The sequence below is a fragment of the Miniopterus schreibersii genome (assembly GCF_964146895.1).
Source record: "Miniopterus schreibersii genome assembly, chromosome: 12".
Taxonomy (NCBI): domain Eukaryota; kingdom Metazoa; phylum Chordata; class Mammalia; order Chiroptera; family Miniopteridae; genus Miniopterus; species Miniopterus schreibersii.
Genome location: NC_138112.1, coordinates 17,151,445 through 17,166,502, shown reverse-complemented (window position 1 = coordinate 17,166,502; position 15,058 = coordinate 17,151,445). Strand labels below are relative to the sequence as shown.

The window sequence follows — 15,058 nt, the reverse complement described above, 5'->3', positions numbered from 1 at the left end:
CTTTATTGATTTCAGAGAGAGGAAAGGAAGGGCAGAGAGAGAGAGAGAGAGAGATAGAAACATCAATGATGAGAGAGTCATTGATCAGGCCCGCAACTGGGCATGTGCCCCGACCAGGAATCGAACCCCGATCACCTGGATCCTAGGTCAATGCTCAACCGCTGAGCCACGCCCGGCTGGGCTGAAAACTAAATTCTTGAACAGACTGCCATTATGAAACCCATTCTAATTGAACAAACTTCTAAATAACCCTAGTGTTACAGTAAAGACACATTACAGGTATTAAAGGCGATTCATGGAAGGCAATTCACAAATTGGGTCTTGAAGGTTGGGAGGATTTTGCTGGGCTGGGAAGAAAGGGGAAAGCACTCAAGGCTGAAGGATTGGTTTATGTGACAGTATCAATGCTTGGTTATTTTAACACATTTATCCATTTACAAATATAATTCCATACCCATTGTGTTCAAATTTCTGTAAGGCCCCTGTCTATGGCCCAGTCTTTCCATATGTATATGGAAAAAATAGTATGATATACCCCAGGGATGGTTGTAAAGCATTTCTGGCCACACCTGGCACATAATGTTAATAGTGATGAAGATGCTGATTGGATAAGGGAGAGCAATGGGAGGAAGGTGTTACTTTTAAGGGGGCCTTGATTCATAGACAGCATTTCCTAAGACAGGCTGGAATCACACAACTAAGCTGTGGCGGTCATATAGATGAGCTGCAAGGTGGAAGAAAGTACTGTGTATACTTGTGGGATAAGGCAGATAGTTCTTAGAAGGTATTAGTAGACGAATGATTGGTAGTTTTGGCCGCATGCACAGTTTAAGAGTTGGTCTAAGATGTTTTGGTGTTTATTACAGGCAGCGGGAAAATTGCTGGAAGCTTTTGACTAGGAAACGAGGGATAAAAATGGGATTTAGGAGAGATTAATTTGTTGGCCATGTTGACAAAGAGATAAGGTGTGAAAGACATATCGGGGAGAGGGGGTAACCGTATTTTCTTAGGAAACATCAGCCTGCCCTGGGTCTGGTCCCAGTATCAGAGAAAGAGCCATGCAGTGCGATCTGTCCTAGAAGTGGAGGTGACTTTGTTTGGAGTCTTGAGGCTAACTAGGACACTTTCAAGTGCTTCATACACAGTCCCCACTCCAGTTTTCTGAGGTTACACAATAGAAGTCCAAGTTCTGTGGGGAGATGTGGGTAGTGTGGGCACTATGGCCCTGAAGAGGAGATGCTGACAGAAACAGCGAAAGAATGGCTAGAAATACGTGTAAGTAAAGAGTTGGAAATGGCATGGAAACCGGGGGAATATACAGTTCTGGGTTGAGTGAGGTGGTGATTCAAATCCTCTGCAAATAATTCAGAAGAACTATAAACCAACTAGCATGAGCTATAATTTTAGAAAATGTCTTGGTTTGAAGAATATGAGAAAGTATGTTGTAGTTTGCATGGGGAAAAAAGAGCCAAGGGAATGTTCTTATAGCACCGAGGAGACCCTATAGGCACCAGAGGAAAAGCTCTCCTCTGACCTGGGAGAAAAGGAAGAGAGGATTGGTTAAAACATAGAAATTTGGACAGTTGGTTGGGCAGGTGGATAATTGTATTAGGAAGGTGTTTGCTGTGAGAGGAGTTTGTAGAAATTGTTTAGAACAGTCTGGAACATGTTACACAAGAGAAAAGACTACTGGTCAACAATGGTCCTTGAAGTTAGGTGTTACAAATATGTTAAGTAAAGACTAATTACTATGCTTTCATAGATTTTTCTAGCAACACCCAGAGCCTTGGACTATGAGCAGTAAGAGCAGTTGGGAGGTCAGATTCAAGTTGGTGGTTGGCACAAATACATGGCGATAGCAGGGACATGGATATGTATAATATGACAGTGGGCCCTGGTTGACTATAACAATAATTGAGGCAGGAGGAGGTACTGATAGCCTTAGAAAGCAGAGAGGGCAAACATGACTAGTTAGTTATGTTGAACGTTCACTAGGGACAGAAGGGAAGATCCTAAGAGAAGACTCAGAAGTTATCAGAAGTGGGAGTCGAAACATACTGAGCTTGGCAATGGAGCTGGTCTAGATAATGAAGTTAAGAGGGGGCTGAGCGGGAAGGCAAACCTTAGAAATCAAGAAAGCTGAGCTCAGAGGTTTGGATGTTTTGTGAGCAAAATCTTGAGACATCCAATATGATGATAAGTTAAAAGACAAAAACCAAGGAGAAGAAATGACTAAGGAATGGGGCAGAGTGTCTTATAAGCAGTGGAGATGGGGATTAGACGACCTCCAACTCTTAGTGTTTCAAAGTTCATCGTTTTTGCCTTCAGCCAAGTTTTTCATGTTGGGGCAGGGTGAAATTCTGCATTGATGACTGAAGTCCTATTGTGGTTTTTCTTGCTTTTCCTGTTTCAGAGAAGGTCTGAAATAAAGAATGCAAAGTAATGAAGAATCTCTACAGATAAAAGCCTAATAGATTGCATTTCCACAAAGAACCTATAAAAGCAATCAATAAATACACAAATCTAAATATTGGAGTGATTAATCAACACTCCTAGTCACGTGATGTTACTACAACTGAAGGTATAGCTGGTAGCAGATTTTGTACAAAGATGTGTAAAGAATTTGTGTTTTGAAAATTAGTGCTTCATTTTGGAAGTAGAATATTTTAAGTGTATGTACTAGGAAAGTATAAAGAGGTTCTGTAATTGATTTTAAAGCCATTTAATCATTCTGTTTTTTTCAGTGGTAAATCATGACTTACATTATTGAATTTGACCAAAGCCTAAATATGTCAGAACAGTGACTAAACAAAAATAAAAGCTCCTGAAGCTGAAAGGACACTTAACAGTTTAAACAAATTCTCATGTCTCCAATGATTTACCATAATTAATAAGATGAATATATCATCTGGGTGACCTAAAGTCTATTTGCAGAAAAAGAGCCCAAAGAAACATTGACTTTAAACATTTTTATTTTTATTTTTTAGAAATGGAACCTCCTTTTAGCTTTTTACTAACATTGAGTTTAATAAGCATTTCTGATAGCCCAGCTGAGCATGGCTCAGTGGTTGAGCATCGACCTAGGACCAAGGAGATTGCTGTTTGATTTCCGATCGGGGTACATGCCTGGGTTGCGGGCTCAATCCCCAGTCGGGGGCATACAGGAGGCAGCTGATCAATGACTCTCTCATCATTGATGTTTCTGTCTCTCTCTCCCTCTCCGTTCCTCTCTCTGAATTCAATAAAGATATATTTTTAAAAAAACACACATTTCTGCTAAAGCCAACTGAAAATGCATAGTTTTAATGCAACAAAAAAGTGACTCAGAGAAAGTAATAGGAAATATTTGTTTCACATACTAACAAATACTAACATATTAACAGAACCACCTAAGGAAGCAGTAAATGCTTACTTGAGGCTTTCTGGAAGAGATCTTGGTCACCTCTTGTTATTTGTATTGAAATACTGAGTTTGACTCTCTTGCCTCTAGGCCTTTGAACTTGACATTTCCTCTCCCTCATTCCTGGAACCAATACTCTTCCCCCCAACCATCCCTTCTCAATATTCTCCCCCTTGTCCCTGTTCTCCAGCCTCAGGGGCTTCTTTTGGACTTAGACCTTTGCATTTGTCATAACCTCTGCCTTGAACATCCTGATCCATAGGCTCCCATTGGCTTCATCTTGCCATTCAGACTTTACCCCGTAGATCACCTCTGGGGGCCTTCATTTTCCATACAGCCTGAATTAATCCCCTGTAGTCCTTATATGTTATGACAGAAATACCTGTTCCTGCAGCATGCATTCTGCTGGGGAGAAATAGACATTAAATTATGTCTGATGGTGGTAAGTGCTAAAAAGAAAAAACTAATCCAGCTGGTAAATCTTGCCATTTACTGAGATGAAGAAGGAAATGAGGAAGAAGTAGTTAAAAATTTGAATCTATTTAGATGCCTACTGGATATCTAAGTAGCCTAGCCTAGGGAGCAGCTGGGTATGAGTCCCGAGAGTTCAGGGGTAGCAGATGGGACCAGAGATACAAATTTAGAAGTTGACAACATGTAGAGGGTATTTAAAGCCATGGGGATGTATGAGATCACCCAGCCTGTGAGGGGGCAGACGGAAGAGAGAAGGTGGGAGGACTGAGCCCTGAGGTGCATTGAGTCCTGAGCTTGGTCCGATGAGGTAAAATCAGCAAAGGAGATTTAGATCAGTTGGAGAATCAGGACAAAGCTGTTTAACAGTTTGCTTAAGTCCCATTTATTCACTTGGCTGTAGCAGGGTTGTAGGACGATATTAAATAGAAATGTACAGGATGTGGATTGGACTCGGTGACTGTAGCTGTTCTTCAGGATAGAGGGTCCAGATGATCTGATCCACCCTGTGCCACTCCTCTGCCCCTGCCTGGGGGCCCTTTACTTTCTGGGTACTCTGAGTCTCTAATCTTGACAAGTGTGTGTGTGTGTGTGTGTGTGTGTGTGTGTGTGTGTGTGTGGCAGTGTAGGTGTTTTTTTTAAGCTATACTTTTGTGACCAATCTTCAGAATGTTTTAGCTTATGTTATCTTGAAGAATTTATACAGGTGGATTTATTTCTTTTAGTCATTTTTCAAGTTTGCATTTTGTTAATATAAGAAACTTTTTTTTTTTTTTTTTTTTAACCATAATCACTTCTGACATTTAACATTCACATTTGCCCTTTGAGATGTAACTAAAAATTTGCTTTAGGTTTCCCAGGATTTATATTCTTTCTCTTCAGTGCCCAGATTACTCTTTCTTGTTTTTTTCAATCCTTGGGTAATGAAAGTACTTTCCTGAAACAGGGTAGGTGTCTGGGTATTATGTTGAAACAAATTATGAGAGACTGGGAAGGGAAACTTATAATGTTAACATTCTCTTTCTTTATAAGTGTATTAAAACTTCTGTTTTCCACTTTTTAAAAAGCATTAGCAGCACGAGGTAAAGGTTAGTAGGGAGCAGAATCAATGTAGTTTTAGATCTTTATTGAAAAAAGGAAAAGTTTCAGAAACGTAAGTTACTTGGTTATTGATAACAAGATTTTGAGCTCTTATGATTCTCAAGAGATTTAAAAAAATATACCTGTGATTCCCCATACATTAAATGCTAGTCATATGAGGCTGTGAGCACCTGAAATGTGTTAGAAATATATCAAGCCAAGTAATAACTATTGGGAAGTTACTGCTGTAGATGACAATAGCCGATCCTGAGCGTTTTCAAGGTACCAGGCACTGCCACAGTAATTGCTTTAGATTTGTAAATAACTTGACCCACACAGCAACTCTCTGAGATGTATGCTATTAGTATACCCATTTTTAAGAAGAGCAAACTCAAAGGCATATAGCTAATAGGTGGTATGCAGGGGTTTACACCCAGGTTTTGGGCCTCAGAGCCTTCACGTATCCATAATGTTCCAAACTAAGACTGTTTTAATTCAAAATTGCATAATAAGAAATAATAGCAAACATATTGTTAGTATAGTGTGCGAGAGGCTCTATTAAGTGCTTTATGTGTATTTATTTCAATATCTTACAAAAATTAAGGAAGAACACAGGCATCATAAGTGTTGAAATCAGATTAACTTTCAAATTCATTATCATATTTAAACAGGCACACATTTTAGCAAAAAGTTAATCCATTAATCCATTGACAATTCCCATATCAAATTTTGGCATAAGAGAGCCAAAAATGTTCAGTAAACCTGTTGTAAGTTTTTCTTATTCCCTGTTTGAACCAAGGATTCATGAAATTGAAGAATATTTTAAATGTTGAAAAAATTGCATGTTCCTATTTCCCTTGATGATTTTTTGTTTGTTTAGTCTTTGCCATACATTTTTGCATTGCACATATACCATCTGTAAGTGCTATTGATTAATTTGTGCTTCTAGCATTGATGTTGTTGTAAACTTAAGTCCAATTATCTGTGAAGTAATTATTGTCTCAGATAACGAAGCACAATCTGTTAACATTCCACATGCGTGAGTATGGGTTATATTTCTGGTATGTCTTAGGTTAACTTTTATTAGATACAAACTTTAGGTATGCTGGCCTACATACCACTTTTTTTTATACAGTAATTTCACCTGAAATTTATTTTAAAAATATCTCAATGTTCTCCATGTACAAGGTTCCAATTTTCACATTTACTGACTGGAAGGGGTTTTTCCTGATTTCTCTGATTTTCAGTTACCTGGTGAAATACTGAGATAGCAGATCACACTGCCACTATAATGGATTTCCTTTTTATCAGTAATTGTCTTAGCAGTTATTCGTATTTTTTAAAGTTTGCAAAGTGCTTTTCTATACCTTTAAAAAAAAAATCCTTACAACAATCTGAAACTGAGCTCAGACTATAAATGAGTGACTCAAGATAAGAGATATTACTAATAAGTGACAGCAGAAGATGTAGGTCTTTGGACTGGACTTTCAGCTCTGTTTTATCATATTCTGTGTCTTCCCTTTTTATTTAAATTTTAAACACAAGCAGGGTAGAGACTTGATCTCTTTTGTGTTGCTTTCCCCCCGCCTTGTATATATTAGGTGTCCAGAAAACCATCTGGGTTTTCCAAAATTTAATATAGTATGTAGTAGTGCAAAGGTGGTGATTGAGAGTTACCACAGTTTCCTAGTTACCATTTCTCAGAACAAACTTTCTTTAAGTGAAAATTCATTAGTTCAGTATGAAGGACTTCAGTAGGGTAAATTGATAAGATTTCAGAAAATACTTCATTGTTCATGTTTGTGGATTTTTGCCTTCTGAGTCTCTGAAAAAGGACCCTTGATAAGGAACTAGAAATGTCTGTCAAAATTCTAAAAATACCTCAGGATAGGCCTGACATAGCGGTAAGACATGGAGCCGGCCCTGGAAGCTTGCCTTCGAGTCATTTTGCTGCTCGTTAACACTTTTACCCCAGAGTATAAGAAAGGGGAATAAAAGAGATAAAACCGAGACTAGATTTTCATGCTTCTTATAGGCTCTTGCAAAAGAATACTTGGAAAGGAGCCTGCACTTTTCCCAGTAAAGTTAAGGTTTGTATGCTATTGGCAGTGCTGTGGTCGTAGCTATCAGCCAAGGGAACGGAGTGAGCGCTCATTTTTAAGTGTTTGTATTTTCATATACTATTTTCCTTAACATTTGGACATGATTTTTTTCCTTGTGACTGGTGCCATTCTCGCAGCCAGTATTTTATGGGTGTATATCAAATTGCTAGATTTAAAGATGTGTAAATAAGTACGTGACAATAAGCATCTAAATCTTTATATTTTCCTGTTTCCCAAGACCCCTTTATTTTTTTAACTTTAACCTTGACTGTGTGGAAAGCTTTAAAAGGAACTTTTCCACCAGATAGTGCTATTTTAAAAGCAATCAATTTAAAATAGGATACTTGAATAAAGAACTTTTGCATTCTTTTAATTTTTTTCTCCCTGTCAGGATATAAACTGAATGGAAAATGCCTTTTTCATTGTGTTACTTTGGCATAAATCTTTGGGTGTTAAGGTTTTTGTCATTTAATGGCTGTGATATTCACATGAGCAGCAGTAGTCCCCTACTGGACTCAGCTCCTGGGCTTTCCATCTCTTTCCCCATCTCTAGTTGTTTTGCCTTTCTGCCTTTGCCATTTATCCCAGGTGTACAGGCTTTACTTTGGAGTCAAAATTGTACATCATATTGAAATCTTTCCATTTTTACCTCTGAACTTTCAAAAATACGTTTATACTACGGTGTCAGCCATCATTTTTCATTGTTACAGTTGGGGGCGTGGTGGTCTTTACTACACTTATAAACCATGCTTTGATGGTGTGTGTGTGTTGATAGTAAGCAAAGAGATGCTTACATATGATATATAAGGTAAATATATATAAAGTCATTGTGTAACCATCCCCCAAAAGCTTTTTAAGACCTAGATAGGGCACTTAATTTTAAAGGGTGGAGAAAATAAACCTAAGTAGACTAGAAAACAGCAGTAAAGATATTATGAAGGGAAATTTTAAGTAATGTGACAAAGCGATGGGTGGTTGGGAAATATCAGCTCATCAACCAGACATTCAAAAATAAAAGGTTGAGGTATTCACTGAGTAAAAGATCTTTGTCTTTGTTTATAATTAAACCATAGTCATAATGCTCATGCACGACCAAAGGAATTGCAAATTTAATTACTAGCATAAGAGAATTAAAGCTTTCTTAATTAAACTTTTAAATCTTGAGATAATTATAAATTCACGTATAGTTTTAAGGAATCCTGTGTATTATTTGCCCAATTTCTCCCAATGGTAACATTTTGTAAAATTATAGTATAATTGCTTATTAACATTTTACCTTCGTTATAATACTAATTAAAATAACAAATTATTCATAAACTTGCTATTTGTCTTAGAATCAGAATTCTTGGAAGGTAAAAGTCTGACTCTGAGTGGATTCTTATCAAGATGCCTTATGTTATTTCTCGATAAGATTTGCTATTTGTCTGTCACCCAAGACATTCACTTGCAAGGCAAACAGAAAATTGGTTGGGAGATCACTGAGGCATCTCATCCATCTGTGGAAAGGGTCATACTGTGTGTGTGGATTCAGGAACAGCCAAAATCATGAACTCGGAGGTCTCTGAGAGGCTTTTTGTCTCTGCCTTCTCATTTGCTTATCAGCTTCATTTTCTTAGTTGGCTTCTTCTACTTGATAAGTCATAAACATTGCCACCAGTGCTTGAGAGAAATTGTTCGGGGGCAGGGTGGCGTGGGGGACTGTCTAGTTTCCCATGGTAAACTTAAAAACAACTTTTTGAAGCATTCTGATTGGCCCAGCCAAAGTCACTAAAGACCTTTGACCTATTACCCAAGGTCAAGGGAACAAAGTATGCTGCATATGTTTCTCTGAATATCAGCACTTTTTTCGAAAACAAGGGAATTATTGTGATTTGGATAATCAGCCAACTGTTGTCTATTACAGCATGGTAATGGCTGTAAGAGTTTCCAGTTAACATTGTCCTTTGAACAGAATATTATGATAGTGAATTGTCTGAAATTTTGCAGGAGTTAGGAAACATTATATTCATTCATCCAAACATTAGAAACATTCACTTTGAAAAACAGGAATCAGACAAGGATGTGTACCATTACTGCTTGAATTCAGTATTGCTTTGAAGGGTCCCTGGTCTGTGGAGTAAAATAAAATCAAAGGCATAAAAGATGTAACACTTAATTTTGTTTCCCCCGTATAAAATCCTAAATAATCTACAGAGAACTTACTTGAAATACTGAGAGCCTTGCCAGGTTGATAGATATAAATAAATTTATGTACACCACCACAAAAATGTGCTACAAAAAAATAAGATATTTAAGAATAACTCAGCAGAGTATGCACAGGACTTTTATGTGTGAAATTACAGTGCCTTATTTTACAATATGAAAGGAGACCTAGATAGAGAAACAATACAGTGAGTCAGTGAAAAAGAATGATTTTAACCAACATTCTTCTTTTTCCCCACCTACACTAGACTAGAGGATTTACTACAACAATCTAACTTACAGCAATTCGATTAACTTTTTACTAATGTAGTGGTAAATCAAGGGCTGGTCCTGAAGATAGTGTATTTCCCCTTTTCAGGGTGGAAAATATGGTCACCCTATGAAGACGTTTGTGAAGCATATTTCCACACTTCTTACCAAACCTTTGGATCTTTAAGATACTTTCAACAGAAACACTGCTGTTTGAAAAACTGATGTACTTTTCATTTGTATAACCATATCTAACAACTTTGGTGGCAGAAAAGTGCTCTCCATAGTAATTACTGTATTTCTATTTAAGTCTCTCATGGCAAAATAAATTATCCTCACTGATCTGAGACTTTTAATTCTGTTCCTTTCATATTTCACCCACAGTATAATTTCTGCTCGTCACACATAACAGAGCACTATTTAAGGGATGCAAAAAAAATGTTATTTTCCATAGTCAGCATGAAACCAGAACACAAAGTTGGGAAAGTCTTGATTCCAATTAATTGTTGACATCAAGTGAAGCACTAAGCTCCTTGGGATTTTGTTTTCTTTTTTATAAATGAATGTTCTGTGTTTCTCAGACTATAAAGTGGAAACCACCAGCAGTGTGTTAGATATTAAGTACTATATGAATGAACAGCTTACATTTTAGTAATTTCATATTTATTTTAATGCATATTGGGTAAGGAACAGCTCCGGGTTTAACAGAAATTGTTGCTTTGTAAGAAGCTCAGTGAAAGAAGTGGATGAATTTATAAGGAAAAATGTAGGGAGGCTATGGCCCAAATCCTGGAAGTGTCATGTGAGTGACTGGAATTTGGGGACCTGTGGGGTAGGTGATACGTATGCTTCAGATGTGACATCACCAGTGACTAGCATCCAGGTTTACTGCTTCACTCATGGACCTCATGTTAAAAACAAACTATTCCCATGAAGCTACCTGATTTTGCTTCAGTTTCTTATGTAAGAATAAACCTTCATGTAGTAAAAACAATAAAAATTAACCCTGGCTGGGTGGCTCAGTTGGTTGGAGCATCACCCCATACACCAAAATGTGGCAGGTTCAGTTCGGGGTGCATAGGGAGGCAGCAGATTGGGGTTTCTCTCTCACATTGCTGTTTCTCCTCTCTCTCTCTCTTTTTCTCTTTTGCTCATCCCCTCTCTCTAAAATTCAATTTAAAAAAAGGTAGGTTAAGCCAGATTCTGCTTATATCTTATGCTGAAAGACTGACAAATTGTAGAATTTGGGTACCTTTATATAGCAAAGCAGACAGTAGACCGGTATGCATAGTATGGTTTCATTTTTATTTACAAAGAAAAACTTATGTTATTTTCTACATTGAAATAGTTGGAAAGATAGAAATCATTAGTCAACAAATATTTATTGATCTTTTTTCCAGAAGCCGAGACTAAAGCTACGGGCAAAACGTATTTGTCTTCTAGTTGGGGGAGAGAGAGACGTACCAAGTCAGAATGATATATATTATCATATGGTAATCAATATATATTACCACATGGTGATCAATATATATTATGTTACCTGGTAATAATGTATATTATCATATAGACAAAGGAAGATAAAGGGGAAGTCGTGAAGGGCAGTGTAGGTGTGGATGTGTTTTAATGTTGAGTAGTCAGAGTAGGTCTCACTGTTCGGTGCCATTTAAGCAGAGACCAGACGAAAGAAAGAGCATTAGTCTGAGCATCTCTGGTGGAAGTGCTTTTAAGGGAGCTCAGAGGACTGGGCCTTGAGGCTGAAGAGTGTTTGGGGTGTTTAAGGAAGAGGAAAGAGGCCAGTGTGGGGAAGGCACAGGAGCAAATGGGAAAGAGGGAAGGAGCGAACTGGGGACGGGTGGGGAACGTGAGGAGTATGTAGGGCCTTGTAAGGAACCTGCCCTGTGGAAGGGTCTTTCAGTAGAGGAGTGACATGATTGACTTAGAATTTTAAAGGGTTACAGGGCTGGATGCTTGCATCTTAACTGGGAATACCACTTAGGAGGCTATTTAAGTTATTTTATTACATAAAAGACCGTGGTGATTTGCACCAGGATTAAAGCCGTGGAAGTTGATCAGATTCTGGGCTTATTTTGTGGGTGATACTACGAGGGTTTGCTGATTGATCAAATACAGATTGTGAGAGAGAGGAGGCAGCCATGCTCCATAGGCAGGGTTTTTCCACCTCAGACATTTTGGGCCAGATCACTTTTTGTTCTGGATGTCTGTCCTGTGCATTGCAGGATGTCCCCTGACATCCTTGGCCTCTGTACTCTTGAGCTCTCCCTCCCCTCCCCCCATATTTTGACGACAAAAAATGTCCTCAGACTTTTGTCCCGAGAGGCAACGTTGACCTGTTGAAAATCACGTGTCTAAGATTTTGGCCTGTTGGAATTCTGAGATGAAGTGATCATGGGGGCAACAGGTGTGGTGGGTGTTCTCAAGAATTTCATTTCAGAGGTGTTAAGTATTAGTCCGTTAGAACTGTTGAGTGGGAGTCGGGAAATTTGGAAACCATCGATGTGTAGATGATATTTAAATCCAATCTTGAGGTTAGATGAGACTGTGCAGGAGTGAGAGTAAATAAAGCAATGAGATATAATTGACAAAATTGTAACTATATAGAGAATTTTGAAGAGAATTCCAAGAAGAGGAGACCTGTAAGTGATACTAAATATTATCAATTTTGTGCTAAAATACACATACAATTTACTATTTAACCCATTTTTAAGTGTATAGTTTAGTAGTAAATATAGTCACATTGTTGTGTAACCAGTCTTCAGAACTTTATCATCTTGTAAACTGAAACTTTATACCCATTAAACAACTCCCTATTTCCCCTCCAACAGCCCCTGGCAACCATCATGTTACTTTCTGTTTCTATGGGTTTAAGTACTCTAGATACTTCATACAGTGGAATCATACAGTATTTGTCTTTTGTGACCGGCTTTTTCATTTTGCATAATGTCCTCAATGTTTGTCCATGTTGTAGCATGTATCAGAATAATTTCTTTCCTTTTTAGTGCTGAATACTATTTCATTGTATGTATATACCACATTTTGTTGATGGACACGTGGGTTGCTTCCACCTTTTGGCTAATGTGAATAATGCTGCTACAGGTGTGTAAATATCTCTTTGAGACCGTGGTTTCAATCCCTTTCAGGTTTTTGATGGACCGCCATATGGTTTTCCATAGTGGCTGCACCATTTTACAAAGTTTTCCATCAAAGGTGCAGAGGGGTTCCATCAGTTTCTCTGTATCCTATGTAACATCCACTGTAACTCTTGCTGTTTTCTGTTTTTGACAGTAGCCATCCTCATGGGTGACAACTTTGGTGTTTAAGTTTGCTTTCTGATGTGGTTGGAGTGAGTGAAGATATAGTCTTTATACCTATGAATTTATAGGGTAAACAGTGACTGTTTTTTGTTTTTAATATATCTTTATTGATTTCAGAGAGAGGAAGGGAGAGGAGAGAGAGAGAGATAGAAACATCAATGATGAGAGAGTCATTGATCAGCTGCCTCCTGCATGCCCATGACTGGGAATTGAGCCCACACCTGGAGGATTGAGCCTGCCAACTGGGCATGTGCCCTGACCGGGAATCGCACTGCGATCTCCTGGATCCTAGGCCGATGCTCAACCTCTGAGCCACACCCGGGTTGGCCAGACAGTGGATGTTTTAATGCAACAGGAAATGCTGACTGTTCTAGAAGACACCGATGCAGAGCATGCTTTGTTGTAAAGGCAGACAATGTCAAAACATCAAAAAAACCCAAAACTTTTTTACCATGCATTTTAAGTTGTTAAATCACTAAGAAGGATGATCATTGTGGAAACAACAGTCTAATCTAAAGTATGTTTATACAATGGATGATTCAGCCATATGAAGCATCATTATTTTAATTGGCAACAGTTAGGTAACAGTAATTCCCTTCACCTTTTAGTCTTTTCGGACAAAGTTTTACTGCCAGCTCCAGAGAAGCAGACTATATTGAGAATAGATTAATATTTTCATTCAAACCTCTCTTTGTGTTGCAACGGGAGCTTGAATGGGGGGTGAGATGAGCCACGGTGGAAGGTGATAAAGCCCCAGGGCTCAGGCAGTTTCTTAGGGTCTGATCGTGGCCTGGTTGGCATGTGGTGACATGTGGAAGGATGGGCCTAGGACAAAGTGAGGAGAAAGGCCATTCCACAGCCCTGGCAGAGCTCCACACTGCCGAAGCCTCGGGAGGTCTGTCTCATCAGAAGTGAGTCAGACGGTGGGGAGAGACATGGGCCTGGCTTTCCAGAGCAGAGTCACTCACAGTTGGAGGAGAGCAGGGCTTCTTGACTTGGCACCACTGACATATTAGGCAGAATGATTCCTTATTGTCTCGTGCCTCGTAGGATGTGCAGCAGCATCTCTGTCCTCTACCCACAGAATTAAGGCTATATAATTATGTCAACCCAGCAGCAATGAATCTTTGCTAGAATTAAATGACCAAGTTGTACTCAAGGGTCTGAAGATTCGGATATTGGGGAGCACTACCAGGTAACACCCAGAATGTTCCGAGAAAAGCAGAACACTTGGGAATCCTTGAAGTAAGAAGTTCATTCTTGAGGAGAATTGGTTCTGCATTCTTAGCTTCTGAATTGGTCTGAAATGGAAATTTCCCAGATGTCTGGTGGTCAGGACATACGAATATTCTTTTCTTAGTTCTTCAGAGGGTTATCTGTAGGACTTACATATTATATATTTCCAGGCCGTAATGCACAACAGAAACATTCAAAAGTATAAGTCCTTAGGCTCGTTAAAGTAAAATAAAATCTGTTCCTCGTGTTTCAGACCATTTTGATTTAAGTGGTCTTGTTAGCTTGGCTATGGTGGCTCCATTTTGTTTCTTCATTCTTTTCTCAATTACTTATTAAATAAACATTAAGTCTGTATAACTACTTGTTAGATAACATCAAATTACTACAGAGCTTTTCAAATCTGTATCCAAATACAGAATAATGAAGGGAATTAAGATTAGATCACGAATGACTTGATTTTTAAGCCACTGAACTACTTTTTCCCCTGATACTCAGAGATTCTTGATTTAAAAACGTTGTTCCTTTTTAGTTTAGTTGCACAGGACTGCTTTTCCATTCTTGGCATTTCCCATTTGTTTTTGCATATTGATATTTGGATATGATTTCTCAGATTTTCATTGGTAATTTTTGGTGCAGGATTTCAACCTGCTAGTACTGCCATAATTTTTGCTGGCAGTAGATACTAAAAAGTACAAAAAGCCACAATAAAATCTTGATTTTGATGTTCACATTGGTGGTCCCGAGGCTACAACTGCTATTTACTAAAGGATTGTGATTATAACTACTTTTCTCTAATGTTACAGATAGCTCTTAATTTTTAAAGACGCCACTTTCACCCCTACTTCTGGGCTACCACTGAGGTTCTTTGGTAGTTCTGAAGCGGGCAGAATTCCAATAGAGGAAGACTGAAGTCCCAGTATGCTGTCTTCACAGTATGATGTCCTTAAGGTGTTTCAAGGCTGCTGGGGTCATAGTGGCCCGTTTGC

At 38.4% G+C, this 15,058-nt stretch overlaps 1 protein-coding gene across 1 annotated transcript in view; it reads left to right on the top strand.

Moving 5' to 3' along the window:
• The window catches only part of ARHGAP42 (Rho GTPase activating protein 42), a 221,783-nt gene that overhangs the window by 82,798 nt on the left and 123,927 nt on the right, over positions 1–15,058 (top strand). The gene's annotated exons all lie outside the window — the stretch shown is intronic.